The sequence below is a fragment of the Dipodomys merriami genome, unplaced genomic scaffold (genome assembly GCF_024711535.1).
Source record: "Dipodomys merriami isolate MVZ:Mamm:240054 unplaced genomic scaffold, mDipMer1.0.p SCAF_2025, whole genome shotgun sequence".
NCBI lineage: Eukaryota > Metazoa > Chordata > Mammalia > Rodentia > Heteromyidae > Dipodomys > Dipodomys merriami.
In genome coordinates, this window is record NW_027203411.1 from 62233 (window position 1) to 79788 (window position 17556).

At 34.9% G+C, this 17556-nt stretch overlaps 1 pseudogene; it reads left to right on the forward strand.

Annotated features, from left to right (window-relative positions):
• Nucleotides 1–15222: 15222 nt before the first annotated feature.
• Nucleotides 15223–15322, forward strand: LOC138833299 (U6 spliceosomal RNA; annotated as a pseudogene).
• The last annotated feature ends 2234 nt before the right edge of the window (nucleotides 15323–17556 follow it).

Genomic DNA, 17556 nt, shown 5'->3' on the forward strand with positions numbered 1-17556 from the left:
GGACGTCTTTAAGAATGTTTTGTAGGGCTGGTTTGGTGGAGATATATTATTTCAATTTTTCTTTGCTATGGAAGGTTTTTATTTGACCTTCAGTTATGGAGAGTTTACCTGGGTACAGAATTCTTGGTTGATAGTTGTTTGTCTTTAGGGCATGTCATACATCATTCTAGGCTCTTTTTGCTATGATCGTCTCCGCTGAGAAATCTGAGGTGATTCTAATTGTTTTCACTGCATAGGTGATTGATCTTTTCTCCTTGACAGCTTTAAGGATCTTTTCCTTGGTCTGAATTGATCTTGTGTGGATTAAAATGTGACAGTGGGATGTTCTATTCTGGTTTGGTCTATTTGGAGTTCAAATAGCTTCTTGTATTTGAATAGGCCTATCTTTTTGCATGCTTGGGAAGTTCTCTGCTAGGATCCTGTTAAACAAATTTCATAGACCATTAACTTCTGTCTCTATGTTCTCCTCTACAGCCATTATCCTCACATTAGGCCTTCTGATGATGTCTTCCAAGTATTGAATAGATCCATCATATTTCTTGGATTTGTCTTGGATGGTTGTATTTTCTTTCTGTATAAAATCTAGGCTGTCTTCAAACCCTGAAATTCGATCTTCTGCATTGTGTAACCTACTATCAAGACTTTATACTTTTTTTTAAATTTCTCTTTCTTCTGGTTGGTCGGCTTGATGGCTTCAAATTCTTTGTTGGAGCATTGTTTTATATCTTATATGAACTTCTTTAATTCCTTAATTTAGGTTTCAGTGTTTATTCTCAAATCACTTAGTTGATTGGTTATTCCCATTCCTTCTGTTTGGTTCCATTCAGCATTCCCTTTGTGGTCTCCCTGACTTCTTTCAGTTCTCTGTTTATGGATTCCATGAATGCCTTTAGTGATCTTTCTGCATTCTAATCCATCTCTCTCAATTCCTGTATTACTCTTTGGTTAGCTTCTTCATGTTCATGCAGTTCCTGTAGTTCTCATTGATTGATCTCAGTCTTCTCACGACATTCCTCTATTTCTCTTTGAGTGTTCTCAAGCTGCTCATGCAATTCCTGTATCAATCGTTGAGTTGTTTCCTCATGCACATGATATTCTTGTATTAACCTTTGTTTTGCCTCCTCTCTCTCCCTATCATGCTCATTCAGAGTCCTTTGCAGGTTTTCAATATTTTCATTTACCATGTTTACCAGTAGTGTTTGCAGAGCTTTTTGGGAACTCACTTCTGGATTACTCATTATCTTTTCTGTCCCCTGATTATCATGAGTGGGAGTTGAGATACCCAGACTTGCTGTTTTTCTTGTGTTTTTCCCAGTTGCTCTGCCCATTTGAGATGAAAGTAATGCCAGTTTTGTGCTAGCACACTATTTTAAGGCCAGCATCAAGCAAAATCTGTAGTTGCAAAGTTAAAAATCTGCAAAAATCTAGTTTAACAGATACACATATTGAACATCAAACAACTATGTATTAATGGGCTACGAACCACAAAGAAGAATTTGGCAAACAGAAATTATTAAGTTAAGGAGTGATATGGGTAAAAATAGGCATAGAGGGATGTGGAAAGGCTGTAGGAGAGTTAACTTAACTCAATCCTAATCTCAAAGCGGGAATTAGGTTGGACAAAATGATAGTAGAGAGACAGAAAATAAGAAGGAAGAGAAAGAAAAAAGACAAGAAAAAATAGAAAAACAAAAATTAAAAATTAAGAAGTGCAACACTTAAAAATTATGCAAATTGACAATGTAATATTCAGAGAAGAACGTAGATAGAAAAAGAGAAGGGAAGGGATAAAAAGGAGATCTGATAAACTTAAAAATAAAAATGCTTAAAATATTATATAGGTATAAAGAGGTAGTACTGCTATTAATGAATTTGAATCTAAGAGGTTTTAAATTGAGTAATAAATTTCTGGATTAAGCGTGTACACAATGGGGCTAAGGTCTAATAATCAACTATTGGCGTATCTGAAGATAAGCAGAACAGCAATTGTCACGCAAAGAAGAATGAAAAAGAAGAAAAAGTGAAAAGAATGAGGAAAGTAAAAAGGACCAAATGGTCAGTAGAGCTAAACAAATTTTTTTTAAAAAAGTTCACACACGTATACACCTAAAATAAAAAATTATAACAGGAAGAAAAAAAAAGTTAATAGAAAACAAAAAAATTAAAAGTGAAAAATTAAAAATTAAAAGAAACTTTTAGAAAAAATTTTTTATAAAAGGTACAAAAAAAGAGTTCTTTGATTTTTTTTTTGGGGGGGTGGGAAGATCCTGTCTCTCCCTGTGTCCTTAACCTGTCTCTTGTTGGAGTCTCTGGTCTGCTTGTGGTTGTTGATTTTCCTGTGGCTTCAATGGTTTCTTAAGTCAGTTTGAGCAAGCAGAAAAATCACAGCAGATGATTCTTGACCACAGGTGAAGCTCTGGGTAGGGTCGCAACCATCGAACCTCATTCTCCTCACAGGACAATTGCGAGGAAAAACGGATTTATACAGAGGGATCTCTGGAGAATGACTAGGCACAGAGAGAGTGGCCTAAAGAAAAGGTTCTCGGCAATTCTGTGAGCAAATGACAGGAAGACACCCGGAAAGGGTATCTGTTATTAATCGTGCAATAGATGTGGGATTATCAAACAAAACATGGCTCTCTTTCAATATTACCCTATCCCCATGAGGAAGAGGATCCTTCACTGTGTTGAGTTTTGCAGCTGGCAAAACCAAGGCACAGAGAAGCAAGGTGACCTACTTATGACTTCAACTTCACAGAAAGCTCTGCTAGACTTCGCTACCATGCTCCCTAGGACAATGGGTGCTATTCAGTCCACTTCTTGTGTTAGGAAGTTCACTTCTTGTCAGTCGTGGGGCTGGAACTCTAGGCCTGGGCGCTGTTCCCGAGAGCCTCAGCAAACGGCTAGTGCTCTACCATTTGAGCCCACAGCACTACTTCTGATTTTCTGGTCGTTCTTTGGAGATACGAGTCTCACAGACGCTTCTACCTGGGTTGGTTATGAACCATGATCCTCATATCTCAGCCTCCTGTGTAGTTAGGTTTAGAATTCTGAGTTACTGGCATGAGACTTAATTGTAATTATGACTTTTTTCTCTCTCTTTCCCAGGACCTGGTTGAATGGGTGCTGGAAGAGGGGGCCCAGCATCCCCGTGGATGGAACCCAAGGTGGCCCTCTCATTCTGGAAGTGGGCTGTGTGTCAGTAACTGTCTCGCTAGCTTGTTGAAACAGATTCATGAGATAAGCCCTTCTCATCCCTGGGTAAACAGTGACAGTTATTCATTGTCCATCAGCCTTACTAGACTTATTGTATTGTATTGCTTTCTACATCATTTTATAGCACCTGGCCAACATAATGATATATAGTTATGGAATGAAAATGTAATGCCATCTTAAGAAAGTTATTTAGGGCTCTGGGAATTTGGTTTCATGGTACAGTAATTGCCTAGCAGCCATGAAACCCTGGTTCATTCCTTAGGAACACATTTAAAAAAAAACCATGGAATTGGTGCTGTGCCTCAAGTGGTAGAGTGCTAGCCTTGAGGTACAAAAAAAATCTCAGGAAAATTCCCTACCCCTGAGTTTAAGCCCTTCGCCTGGCAAAAAGAACAAAAACAAAACAACAAAAGAAAACATTTATTTAGTAAATGCAAAATAAAGAAACCATACTTGGAATATATAATTGCTTCTTCCATACTGACACCTGACAACAGTTCCTAATTTAATGTACTTTACTTATGTTAGGGTACAGTGTTGAAAAAAGTTTTGTTCATTAAGTCACAGCGATTAATGCCAGGAATGTGCTTAGATGTCAGGTAAAGTTTAATTCTGGAAATTCAATGATTCCAAGATTTGTGTTGTCACTGCTAATCACAAAGAGAAGTGTAGGCTAAGTGTGATTTTGAAATCTTTTTGGTGAGTTATGGAACCAAAAAGGCAGAGGCTAATTAATAGTTGTGAAAGAAAATAAGGAATAACTCCAGATAGAAGGAATTTGATAGTAATTAAGGTATACCAGAAACTGTTCTAGAGAACCATTTTTGGTTATTGTAGAACGTGTTGTCAACTAGGCTTTTCCTCATTGCTTTTAGCATTCTAAATCTCTTAGGCTAGCTCTTAGTCACTGTGTGATAAATGTATCTCCTTCTATGCTATTCTTTCATACCTTATCTCCTTTGTTTTCTAAAAAATCATTCTTTCTATATTTCTCTATGAACATTTCCTGATACTAAATACACTTATACAGATGGCAGAGGATGCTAATGTAAGGGTCCCAAAGCTCATCAGTCATTAATGTAACAAAATGGAAAAGGAGGACATATTTATTGCTACTTCAATTTTTCTGAAATGCTGCAATGTAATTATTTGGTTAAAATTTTGATTCTTTGTCTACACAGTATCATTAAGTGCACATAAATGCAAATATAAGCCAGGTGCTAGTGGTCTACACTTGTAATAATAGCTACTAAGGAGGTTGTGACCAGAGGATTGTGGTTCAAAGCCACCCTTGTCAGGAAAGTCCCTGAGACCCTAACCTTCAATTAACCACCAGAAACCAGGAGATGGTGCTGTAGCTACTCACCCAGGATCAGAGTTCAAGCCCCACAAAACAACAGTGGTGAAATATGACTTTAAGTTTCCCCAAAAGGAAGTACATGATAAATAATATTCCCAACCCAAAAAAATAATTCCAAAATGATTCAGTGCACCTACTTTTGCTGAGTTATCTTATGGATTCTTTGCTGGACATATTCTCTAAAACCAAATCGTTTAAGTAGGGATACAGGTGGACCCATTGCAACAATGAGATGTACAAGTCGTTATGTTGAAAAACGAACTTTACAACTTTGGTGGGGGGGAGGATCAGATGGGGGTGGAGGGTATACGGGAAGGGGTAGGAAGGGGAAAGAAAGAGGAGGCAACAATGATTGATAGGAAATGTACTCATTATCTCGCCCATGTAATTGTAACTCCTCTGTACGGTATGCTCAAAAAAAAGGAAAGAAAACATTGTCAAATATAAGCTTTACAATAAACTTCACCTAATATTTCTCCTTTGAAAAGAGAAGACTGTACAGTTGATGTCACTTGGCTTTTTTACTATCTTAGTTCAAAGCCAACCCAGGCAGGAGAGTCTGTCAAACTCCTATCTGTAATTACACAGCAAAAAATCGAGAAGTGGAGTTTTGGTTCAAGCAGTAGAATACTAGCTTTGGGGGCTGGTGGGCAGGAACAAAAACTGATCAGGGACAGGGTCCAGCCTCTGGGTTCAAGCCCCAGAACCAACATAAAAAAACCAAAAAAGCAAACAAAAATACTGATATTTTATTGGGAACCTCCTTAAAGGAGTACTGGTCTGAGAAGTGGCTCCTTTTGCTGATCATCCGTACTGGATGTTCTTTTGGAATCCTTATTGCTCTGGAGAACTCAGGACCAAATTAAAGCAATTGATGACTGACTCCTGCAATAAGAGAATTATGTCAGGAGTGAAATATCCATCAAGAAAACACTTTAAAACATCCAGGTCTTTGTTTCTTTGCAGTAGAATTGTTTTTTTTTTGGGGGGGGTCCAATCGTGGGCCTGAACTCTGGGCCTCGGCACTTTACCTCACAACTCAAGGCTAGCACTCTACCACTTGAGTCACAGCACCACTTCTGGCTTATTTTTGCTTATGTGGTGCTGAGGAATCGAACCTAGGGCCTCAGGCATGCAAGGTAAGTTCTCTAGCACTGAGCCACCTTCCCAGACCCAGCAGTAGAACATATTTAAAACAACGTAATTTCCTTTTGTTCTATGCTGGCCATCAAATGGCGCATTATTTCTTTTTGTAATTCTCTCAACTAGAAGTTTACAGAAAAATTATATATGAGTAAAAACACACTAGAAAAAGTCAAGGACAGAGTTTTCTTCAAGCCTTCGGATTCTCTTCTTTTACAGTAAAAAGTAAAGCACAAGTTAACTTGAAATTTGTCAATCCACTATGTTCCATTTCTCTCCTGGGATCAGTTTCCACATCCAGTAACAGTTACTTCCAGGAACAATCTATGGTGCTGCTTGAGGTATAGTGAATGATTTCTGGCTTCACCGAAATAACACAAGGACACCTTTGTACCTGAAGTAACACGAGTTTCAGAGACAACTTAGTAAAGAGAAAATATGAAATTTATATTGCTTATAAATACATTATCCATGAGTATATTCAATTCAAACTTTGTAAATTCTCTGTAAATTAAGGCGAATTTTAAAGGGGAAGAAGTTTCTCCGATTTTTTTTTTTGTGAGTGTATGTGCTGCGCATTATTTCTCAAATGTACATGAATTTGTTAACTCATGTTAAGTAGAGCAATAATAAGAGAAAGAGAAATTCTGTGTTTAAGTATAAGGGTTCAATACACTATAGAAGACTCTACGAATAAGACCACGTTGAAACAATAAAGCCAAGTCCAGTATGTAGATTTATGAGAATGATAAAGAGAAAGCATTACTCTTAGGTGGAACAGGAAGTATGAGGCCACTCCCTTTCTAAATCACGCTTGCTAATGACACAACTTTGTAGAAAGTAGAATGGAAGAATAATTCTGTTTTCAATGCAAGTCAGATATAAGAGCATGGACTTAATTGGAAGAATAAGTCCATCTTGAGAGAGCAGGGATTATGCTAGCTATGAACTGGTAGATAAGATCACATTTTTTCTTTCCTTTACTTATATATTGTTTGTTGGTGGTGGTCTTTGAACTTGAACTCGGGGCCTGGGCACTATCCTTCTGCTATTCAGCTCAAGGCTAGTGCTCTAGCACTTGAGCCACAGTGCCGCTTCCAGTTTTCCTACAGTAAATTGGAGAAAAGTTTCTCTGGACTTTCCTATCTGGGCTGGCTTTGAACCCCAATCCTCAGATCTCAACACCACCCAGGTTAGGATCACATTTCTAACAGTGTAAACTCAGCATATGTAATGTGTATGTTTATCTATCTTTATATGAATTCTTGAGTTAAAAATCTGGGCTACAGCTTAGACTTTACACTCACAAAAATGTTTGTAGTTTAAAAGGTGATTCTACTGGATAAATAAAACCTAAGAATGTAAAGGAGACAGGACATTTCAGTTTGCATCCAGCCTGGGCAGAACAGTCGTTGAGAAACTATAATTAACCAGCCAAAAGCTTGATTGGAAGCATGGCTCAAGTATTGGAATACCAGTCATGAGCAAGATTGCTGAATAAGATCTTGACGCTTTTGCATACATACATACAATCATACACATATATACAGAGACACTTATATATGCACACACAAATACACATATGAAGCAACTCTCAGAATATGTAGAAAAGTTAGAAAACAATAGAAAATATGTCCTGAGTAAGACTAGAATCAAGTGATAATTTTTAAAATTAGAAAATCCTCAAGCAAACTTTCTACAAAAATTTGAGAAATTTACATAGATAGGGATTAGAGATAGTAAGAGAGTCAAGTAATCAATATTAAAAGGATTAGATCCATGGAGAAATTAATCAGAGACCCCACAGGTGCATTTGAAAATGTTCATATCCTGTGTCAAATGTTAGAACATCTTCAAAAATAGTACATGAAAAGTCTGAGAAGTTTAGTGGATAATATAACTGGAGAAGTTCAGAATTGCTAGTCTATATCTAGATTAAATAAAGCAAGAAGGGCCTGGGAAGGTGGCTCAGTGGTAGAGTGCTTGCATTGCATACATGAAGCCCTGGGTTCCATTCCTCAGCACTACATAAGCAAAAAGAAAAAAGGCGGAAGTGACTCTGTGGTTCAAGTGGTAGAGAGTTAGCCGTGAGCTGAAGAGTTGAGGGACAGCACCCAGGCCCAGAGTTCAGGCCCCATGACCGGAACCAAAAATAAATAAATAAATAAATAAATAAATAAACAAACAAACCAAGAAACTATGGTGGGACAATATGATACAAGCCTTCAATTCTAGCACTCAGACTGAGAGGAGATTAGAGACTGGAATTACATAGTGATACCTTCCCTGGAGCAGGTAGTATAATTTTGTCTTAATAAAAGAAACCAAACAAGAAGGGAATACACAATTGGAAATTTGGGCTAATTTTGTCATTATGTTTTGAGATGTCGTTTCCTATTGAAATGCAACTCATATATAATCCTCAGTTGTGCTTTTAAATGGTCTCTTCATTACAGAACATTCCTAGATGCAAAATGGCTCGTGATTCCCATCCAAAATTTGAAAAAGTAAGTAATTATCATTCTGTTAGATTCCAAGGAAAGGATGAAGTATTACAAAAGCTTAAGCCTGGAGGAACAGCAAAGTTCATCCAATGTAGGACTTTATAGATCTTTCTAAATTAGAGTTTAGACTTCAAATAAATATTTTGGTTTTGTTTGTAATTTCATATTCTATAGGATACTACAAAATTCTTTTTAAGTAGCGTGTTTAATTGACAAATTTACAAATGTTTCTTGCATTCTATTTGCCTAGCATATTGTTTCAAAAGTGTTATAATTAGAACTCACTTAATAGATAATTCCAATAGTTCCTGTATAAAATGATAATGTAAATAATGTAGACCGAGTTGCCAAGAAATGGATATTAATTTATAAAATTAGAAAAAGAGCAAGTTTTTGAGGTTTTGGTATGACATTTTATGAAGAGAATAATTGTGTGACTTCTTCTTTCTTCTACCTGTATGTAACACAGGAAGCAATCTCCTTAATTACATGCCTCTGTATACAATGAGAAAAACACTAGGTTTGGAGTTTGTTTTTATTTTTCTTTTTGTTTTATTGCTTTGTCATAGGGCTGGAACTCTGGACCTAGACACTGTCTTTGAGCCTGTTAAGCTCAAGGCTTGTGCGGTACTACTTCAAGCTCAGTACCACTTGTGTCTGGCTTTTGCTGAGAAGTTTATTGGAGATAAGAATCTAGGGAACCTTCCCGCCTGGGTGGGCTTTGAACTGTAATCTATGATAGTTAAAAAGTGTAAATATAAATAGTATTTGCAAGAATACCAGTGGAGGAAAACTGATGCAACCCAGTTTATTGTGGTGTTCTTTCCAGAACACGTAGGGCATCACATTAGCATAGGTGTAATATTTTTTTCCAATAGAAAAAAGCTGTATGTGATATGAATTAAGGGAATTTTGTGGTGCACCCTACAAGTTGGAAACTGTTGGGCTAGGAAGGTTTTATGGCATAAATGTTGGGATTGATGGTCATAGAAATAATAGCTTAATCTGATAAAAAAATTGCTTACTCTTGAAGAATTAATTATAACATGCTTCATAGTTTTATCCTATACCAGAATGTGGCTATTTTTCTGTTCACTTCTCAATCTGTAACACCCCTTTGGAAAATGCATCTATTGCAGAATTACATAACATGCAAACAGGTACTATTTTGAATCTCTCAGGTATGGAATGTTCAGAATTTGAAAGTGAGTAGTTATTAGTAGTTATTATTTTGAGGAACACACATATTCTGTCCTCTTAACAACTTATTTACTTTTAAAAGTTATGGGTTTCTATAGAATTAAACGGTTTTGTTTTAGTATGAGAAAATACTAATTTATTCTTTTTTGAAAATATTGGCAATTATATTGTGAAAAAATTGTCAAGTTATATAACATTCAAGTTGAGGGCCCTCTGATAAAGAAGGGGTAATTACTTCAAATTAGAGGCCAAATAGTACTGATTTTTTTTAGAGTTACTACATGAATAATAATATTTACTATACCTATACAGTGAAATTTTATTTCATGCAGCTTATTTTTTAAATTTAATTTTAATGTGAAAGTGATGTGCAGTGGGTTAGCAATTGTAAGGCAGTGAATACATAACTGTTCAAACTTGTTATCCCCTCTCTCGTTTTTCTTACAGTTTTCCTTCACCCCAAAACCCTTCACAAGTTGTAATGTACATTTCCAACTTATTGTCTTGTGAGTATTGCTATTGCATTGGTTTGCCCTTTGTCCTTTGTCTCGCCAATTTGTTGTTCCTCTTCCCTTCCCTAATTAACGTAAATGTATACACAATACACAGGGTACCAAAATCAAACACAGTAGGAGATAACCCATAGGGGAAAAACCCAAGGAAAATAGAAATCACATAATACATTAAGAACAACAACTGCAAATAAATATCTCTTTCCATATCTTGGATTTCATTTTGCTCAGCATCAGCTTATATGTTCATATATATGCATAACAAAGCCACTGGAAAATAATAGTTTCATGGATAATATATCATGAAAACAACAGGTTAACTGTTTTTGATGATAAAGGTGGAATTAGGATTGGTAAATTCGCGATTCTGTTAAAGGAATTTCAAGTTTTAAAACTATGACAGGTAAATTTTAATTGTTCAAACTTTTTAACTTAGCCTATTAAAATTTAAGATTGCCTGGGAAAATAGGCTTTCATGCAAAGAAATTCATGGAGACTTAGCTCAGAGGTAAGATGGCTCATTTTCACACTAAACAAACAAGCCTCACAAACCGTGCTGTAAATCCTGTAGGTTAACATGAGAATTGTCCTTACCCAGGAAATATACTCTGACTGTGAGAAACAAGGTTGTAGTGGAATTTAAACTCAAAGTTTTTTTTAAAATAAGACATCAAAATTTGTGAATTGACTTTTAATTTCTACACAGTGATTCTCTTAAAAAGATAATTTTGGTCAAAATATTTAGGGAGAAAGTGCCCTTCAAAATGAAAGAACGTATTGTGTTTCCACTTTTCTGTTTGTAATACGTTCCACAATGTCTTTGCAAGTAAAGCACTGAAACACAGAAAAATTCTGATTGGGTACTTCAAACCAATGATTTCACATTTCTATGTAACTCAAAAATATAATATCCTTATTAACATGAAATAGTGAAGACTTGTCTTATTACATAAGCCAAAAGGTTTGGGGATCAGAAAAGAATTGAGCAAATGGAAAAGGTAAGAAAACGCGTTCTTAGAAGCCCTAGCTAAGGATACTGGCTTCATCAGTGGAGGCGGCCAAAACTTCTTGATAGAGATTGTCATAATGTTTTTGCTAGCTAAAGTGATTTTACAGAGCCTATTTGGCTCAGTATAATGCAAAACAAATTGAATGAAGACATGAAAATAAATTCAACCTCCAAATAAAAGAATTTTAAAAGAGAAACCATGAAGATGTAGCAGTGGCGGATGGAGTATAGTCCTTCACCTTCACTAGACTTGAAGTCAAGAAGCTGTGATTAATTGGAAATCAGGCAAGAGCTAAGAGGGGACATAGAAGTAGGACATAGAAGTATTGTCCTTTGTAACAGACAATATAATCCAAGGAATGGGTGATTTAACTCTATTCTTCTCCATACATCTTGTTGAGCAAAAGCAAGACTAAGAGAAAAATAATCTATTGAAATAATTTTGCAAAGAATAATTTCACTGTTCCTGATATGGTATCTAAGGAAAGTCTTAAGAGAGAAGATAAAAGTCATAAGAGAGAAGATAAAAATGGATTCTTTTTCAGTTTCCTCTAAGCATCTTGTTAGCAAAATATATCTTTGAGGTTAGAAGTGATTGAACCAAAAAGGCGTGGAGTACTTATTTTTGTGGGCACATTAGACACTAGAAGATTTCAAGGTAAAAGAAAAAAGAAAGAAATTATAGCTAAATATTTGTGATTACAGGTTCTTGGACTGGTTTTTTTGGAGACAAAGATTTGCATTAGTGTTGGTCTTCATTAACATAGTTGTTGGGTTTTCGTGGCAACCAAATGAAAAGGGGAAGTTTAATGGACTCGTTTGGACAAGTAAACAGCATGATAGAAAATAATGGCAAATAATATTTAATGAATTATTTTGAAAAATTATTTTGCGAGAACGAAGAAGGAAAGATATAATTCAAAATCACTTGACTTTATTAAAAGTATGAAAATAGAGTAGTGAAGAGATTGAGAGAAAACACAGAGGACTGCTTTCTCTCCAGTGGAGTAATAGGTTCTTGATCTTGTTTCTTCCATTCTGTCTTCACAAGCTATCCAGTGTGCCTCAGGACTCGAGTATCCAGTTCAGACAAAGAGCATTCGTAGAAGAAAATATTTGCAGTAGATATAGGTGATTTATAACCTTAGACAATCTATTTAAATCTGTTTAAAATTCTCCCCTACCCCAAACTGCCCTCTTTGAACAGCTTTGTTTGCTTTTCCAAAGACTGACCTTCATTAACTATTTAAAATTTTGAGAGGTCATATTCATACTCTCTAGAGATTGCTGTTTAGTTGTAATTTTTGTGTGTTTTTGTTTGTTGTTGTGTTTTTTAACTGAATTTCAAAAGGTTGTGCAAGTGTGTTACAATTAAACATGTCCATCTAATTGTCTAACGCTCCTGGATCAGAGTCACTCTTTCTATGAAGCTGATCCAACCCTTTCTCCAAGATTTATTGCAGATTTACCACTTCCTTTATTACATTTTTACATTGAGTATACTAGCTGTACTTGCACATTGTTCTATTTGTCATTCATTCTATTTCTATACTATTGATCCTCTCTGGTTTCTATTTCTGTTAAACTGCCTGTTAGTACTTTGAAAGGTTTATATACATTCCATGGAGTTTCAATCCCACATATACTTGAACTGATGTCAGCTTATATTTCCATAATTCATTCATGTGCAATAACAGTTTGCAAGACTGGAGATGTGAAGCACTTAGACATGATTTTATTCTCATTCATTTGGAAGATTAATCTTTAGTCAGCAAGAAAGTTTAAAAATGACTTACAATGTATTCCTAACTACTAGTTTTTATAAATGGCTTTGTACAATGGTGTGTGATTATTTTATTTTAAATAGGATAATATTTTCTACTACCTATAAGTTTTGGAAAAAGAAGAAAACTAATATTTACTAGTGTAGAGGAATATGATAGAAATAGAAGACAGATTTTATGTTTGTCGCATCTCTGATCAGTACCCATATGCAAGACCTAAAGTCATATTTCTTACTATGTTAGACAGATAGGGAAAACATAAAACAACACATGATAAGGCAACTCTTAGTGACTTTTTAAAATGTATGTTCTAATGTGATGAAATTTACTTTATTAGCTAATATTTGGGTTTGAATTATGGGAGGCTGATCTATCTAACACATTTCTGGAAGGAACCTACTGAACAACACAAATGGTGGGGGTACTATTTCTACACTTTAATGAATGAATTTGGTTGGTATTATTGTTGGGTAAGTAAATCAACTCTATTGTAACTTGCTCCCTACACTTGAAAACCTTGTAATATCAGTATCGTCTACTAGTCAAGTGTTATTTTGGCAAATGTGATTTTAAATAGTTTATTTGAAAATTAATATACTTTCAGGAGATTAAATGTAGGTTATCATTGGTTTGAGAATGACAACATTTTTATACTACAGAACCTAGTTTTCTGAAGTATCAGTGTTTTGAAACACTAAGGATCTTCTTAATGTTTTTCTAAATTATATTTGACCTCTAAATCAAGTTTAACTAGCCTTGGTAGACCAATTATGGATCTATAATTCCAGAAACTAATTTTTGGCCAACTTATGCTGCACTGAAATCTTTCATTACATTAGGAGAGGGGTATTAAAATAATATTGTTCATTTGTGATTGTGTTCATTCATATTGGCTGGTGATCTGTAAATTGAAAGTGAACTACAGTACTTTCTCTCATATTTTGTGATCTCATCGTTCATTTCAAGTTGCCTTGCATTTCACAGTTGATTACTGCTAATTCCTGTAAGGAATTGGGGCCTTGAAATATTATAGGACATGAGAAATTGAGATTAGTCTTCAATTACTTTCTGTTGGCATGTTGCATGGGCCTAGGTGAGAAGTCTTGCCCTTGTTATCTGATGATGCAGATAACTTGAACCTGGTATCCTTGGACCCGTGTGTCCTGCAGAAGAATAATAGCTTTTAGACATTATATCAGCACAATTTGGGTATAATCAGTAAGAATGCTTCAGAAATATGGAGAAAAACACTTTGGGACCAGCGAGTTAAAACAATAAACAGAGCATCAGAATATAATAAAATCCCTTATACATTAGCGGAAAACAATACTGTTATTTTACCATGTGAATTCAGAAGACCACAAAGACTTAAAAGGTATCACAAGTTTATACCGAAGACATTGCATTGATACTTTTTATATTCTAATATATATTCTAAACCTAATTATTTATATTCCAATTTATTTATGAGAATAATTGTCAATATATTTGTCAAACTATCAATTCTAGTAAGATTCATCGTGTGAAATTTAAAATAAGTACATATAAATATAAAATATATAAGTATATATAATATAAAAATCGTTTTGCATTGTTCTGTTGTGGTTAGGGTATCAAAGGCAACTCTGTTTTAAAGTATTATTCCATTATCTCTACCTGTTTTAGGTAGAGTTAGACTTAAAGCTTTACCATTTGTTGATTTAGAGCCCAGAGGCAAGAGGAAACACTGTGATTAAAACATTACCAATTTAAGGCCTAATATCGAGGAGAAACGTATAGACTTCTCCAGAACCTATGGACATATTTGGTGATAGAAAGTCCGTAGTATAAGTTCCTGCCTGGTTGGATGATAGACAGGCAAGGACAGTAGGTAATCATGCATATGAACAATTTTTTCACCTTCTTGGCTTTAGCTACTTTTGAAATGATAAGTATAATAAACAATTATATTTTGATAAAATACCTTCCATTCTGAACAATTCTGTCTGAACTGTTCATCTCTCTATGATCTCATGTCAGTAATGTTAGTTTTGTTCCAGTGGTAAGATATTCTGATTGGTCTGTTCCTACATGGAAGAAGGGTAAAGGGTCAGCTAGACATTTGTCCCAGCAAGACCTCATTTGGGAAATTTTAATTTGCACAAGTTAAGAAGTAGCTCTTACGCAAGGCTTACTTTGAATACATTAGCTCCACAAAGCTAAGTCAGTTGATAAATAAATACTTGAAAAGCAATCACCTTTGGACTTAGCCATAAAGGCTTCAAAGTATGTTCAAATTTAAAATGAAAACGACAAAATAGTCATTGACAAAAATTGCAAATTTTAGCAATCTACCAACAATAGTTTTTTTTTTTCATTATACACAGAATTTTAGAGAAATAAGACCAATAGCATTTTTAGGAACAATAAGGGTTCCTTGTTATAAATAGTCAACCATGAATATATGCCTGTATAAAGATTGCATCATTAAGTACTTAAATTTAGAGGATACTACATGTTTCAGCAGCAGGTCTACCCAAATGACAACAATACAGAGATTAACATGGCACTTGCAGAAGGATGATACATAAATTCGTGAAATATCCCATATTTTTCATTCTTCAAATGCAAGAAATGAAAAACAGTTATTAAAAAGTTGATTACAAAAATACAAGTGTAACAATACAAGTAATTCATAGAATTGAAGGTTAGTTTGACATCAGTATATTAAATCTTCACCTGAGAAAGGCCTTTACATATCATAATCGTTACAAAACTTGAAATTAGTTAACATTGCCATTTTATCCCAAAGAAATAAAATAAGACAAGGACCTAGGAAAAAAAGGAATCTTAAACTTTTTCTATATGGAATGCAATTTGAAAGGACACATTTATTAATAAACATATACATTATATAACAATGTAGAATTCAAAGTATTATATCTAGGAGCGAATTAAATAGATTATGGATATTATACAAACATAGATATACTTTTTTCAGAAAAGCACCATGAACATCTTTAGTTTCTATACTATTCATTTCAAGAGATGTTAAAATTATTTCTGATTTAAAAAAATCACAAACTCTGCAGAAATTATTATAGATGTATACAAACAACTCTTGAATACATTTTGACATCAAAGTCAGGCAATTCACTTGGAAGAACACCTGGGAATCCATGAATTTTTAAAGTAGGATATTGCTGTTGCTTTGTTTTGTGAAAAAAATTGTAGGGACACAAAGGATGGACTGGCATTTTTGAAATTTAAGAAAATTAACCAAACGATTACAACTTAGGAGAACAATCTGTACAGTCTTCCACAACTTCAAAGAGGTAGTAATACTTACTTATCCTTTTGGAAATACCAAATGCAGTTTCTTCCAAGTTGTTCTTCAGACCTGGTTTGATATAATGGTTCAACAGAAAGAGATACAGCATATAGTTGTTACTTCTATTCCCAGCAGCGAGATGCAAGGTGGTCAAGAGACCTTTAGATTGGGGATTGGTGTTTGCATCATGATGAAGTAAGAAAGAAGCCACTCTGGTATTATTCCACATATAAGCACTGTGCAGGGGTGTCTAGCCATTCAGATTTATTGCATGAATATCTGCCTTGAGCTACCAATTCATGGACAATGTCTAAGTGTCCACTCTAGGCTTCTCGATGAAGAGGGTTATACTCATCCTCATTCCTAGTATTCATCTGGGTGGCCTTTTGGAAAGTAGTCTCCACACCGTAGTAAGTTGAATAATTTCAGGATCAAAAAGAAATTTGATTGGATCCTACTCCAATTTTTTCTTGCAATTGATACCATTCCTCACTTTTTCATCTTACTTCCTCTCTTCGTCAGAATTGCCTAACGAGAGACTTTGAGTGCCACTGGGAATGAGATGTCCATGTTTTTCCCCAATAGATTACATTGGTTGAACTGGTCAGAAAAATCTGGTGAATTTTCTGCACATATTTATTCACCATGATTTATTTTATCTTTTTCCATTTTTACTACTCTAAATTATTCTAACTGGAGAGTAGGGAATTTATAGAGCAGAGGAAAAATTTTCCTCAATATTCAAAGGTACAGACTGAAAATGATGACCAGTGGTGTCTTCATGTGCAGCTTATGCTAGGAATGAGAAAATAGGAAACAATGCCTTCTATGTAAATGATTTGGGATATACCATGTTATAGTGTAAGAGAACTCACTATTTAACATATGGGCTTAAATAGCTTTCTAGTAGCTTTCTAATGTTGGTATTCAACATTCGATAAAATGTATAATGCAATAGTAAAATAGAAGTCCTTTGTATGACTACCTAAATTCTTCTTTTTTTTTAAAGACATTTGTTTTCATCCAAAAAAATATTCCTGTCTATTGTCTTCAGGTGATTTTGATGATTGAAGATGCTTAATGAGAAGTCAAAATGTATTAGTAGTCCTTTGCTATCAATTAAGTTTCACTTTTTCTTCTTGGAGGATATAATGATCAAAGAAAGCAATCAGCAACAATCGTTCAGAATCATGCTTCCAGTGCAAATGAATTACCAGTAAGTAATCCTCGATACCATTATCCACAAAGATTTGTCACAGATACAATCAGCCTGCCTTCTCTAGCTGCTTTCCTAGCCTGGACCTATTCCTTCATTGTACAGGAAAAGTGTGATTCAACTGATTTCAGTCAGATCTGTTAGTAGAATTATCAAGTATTTAGATTCTTTTTTTTAAACTTAGTTGTGGGGCCTGAACTCTGGGCCAGGGCACTGTCCTTTAGCTCTTCAAATCAAGGCAAGCGCTCTACCACTTGAGCCACAGAACCACTTCCGGATGGTTCTGTTTATGTGGTGCTGAT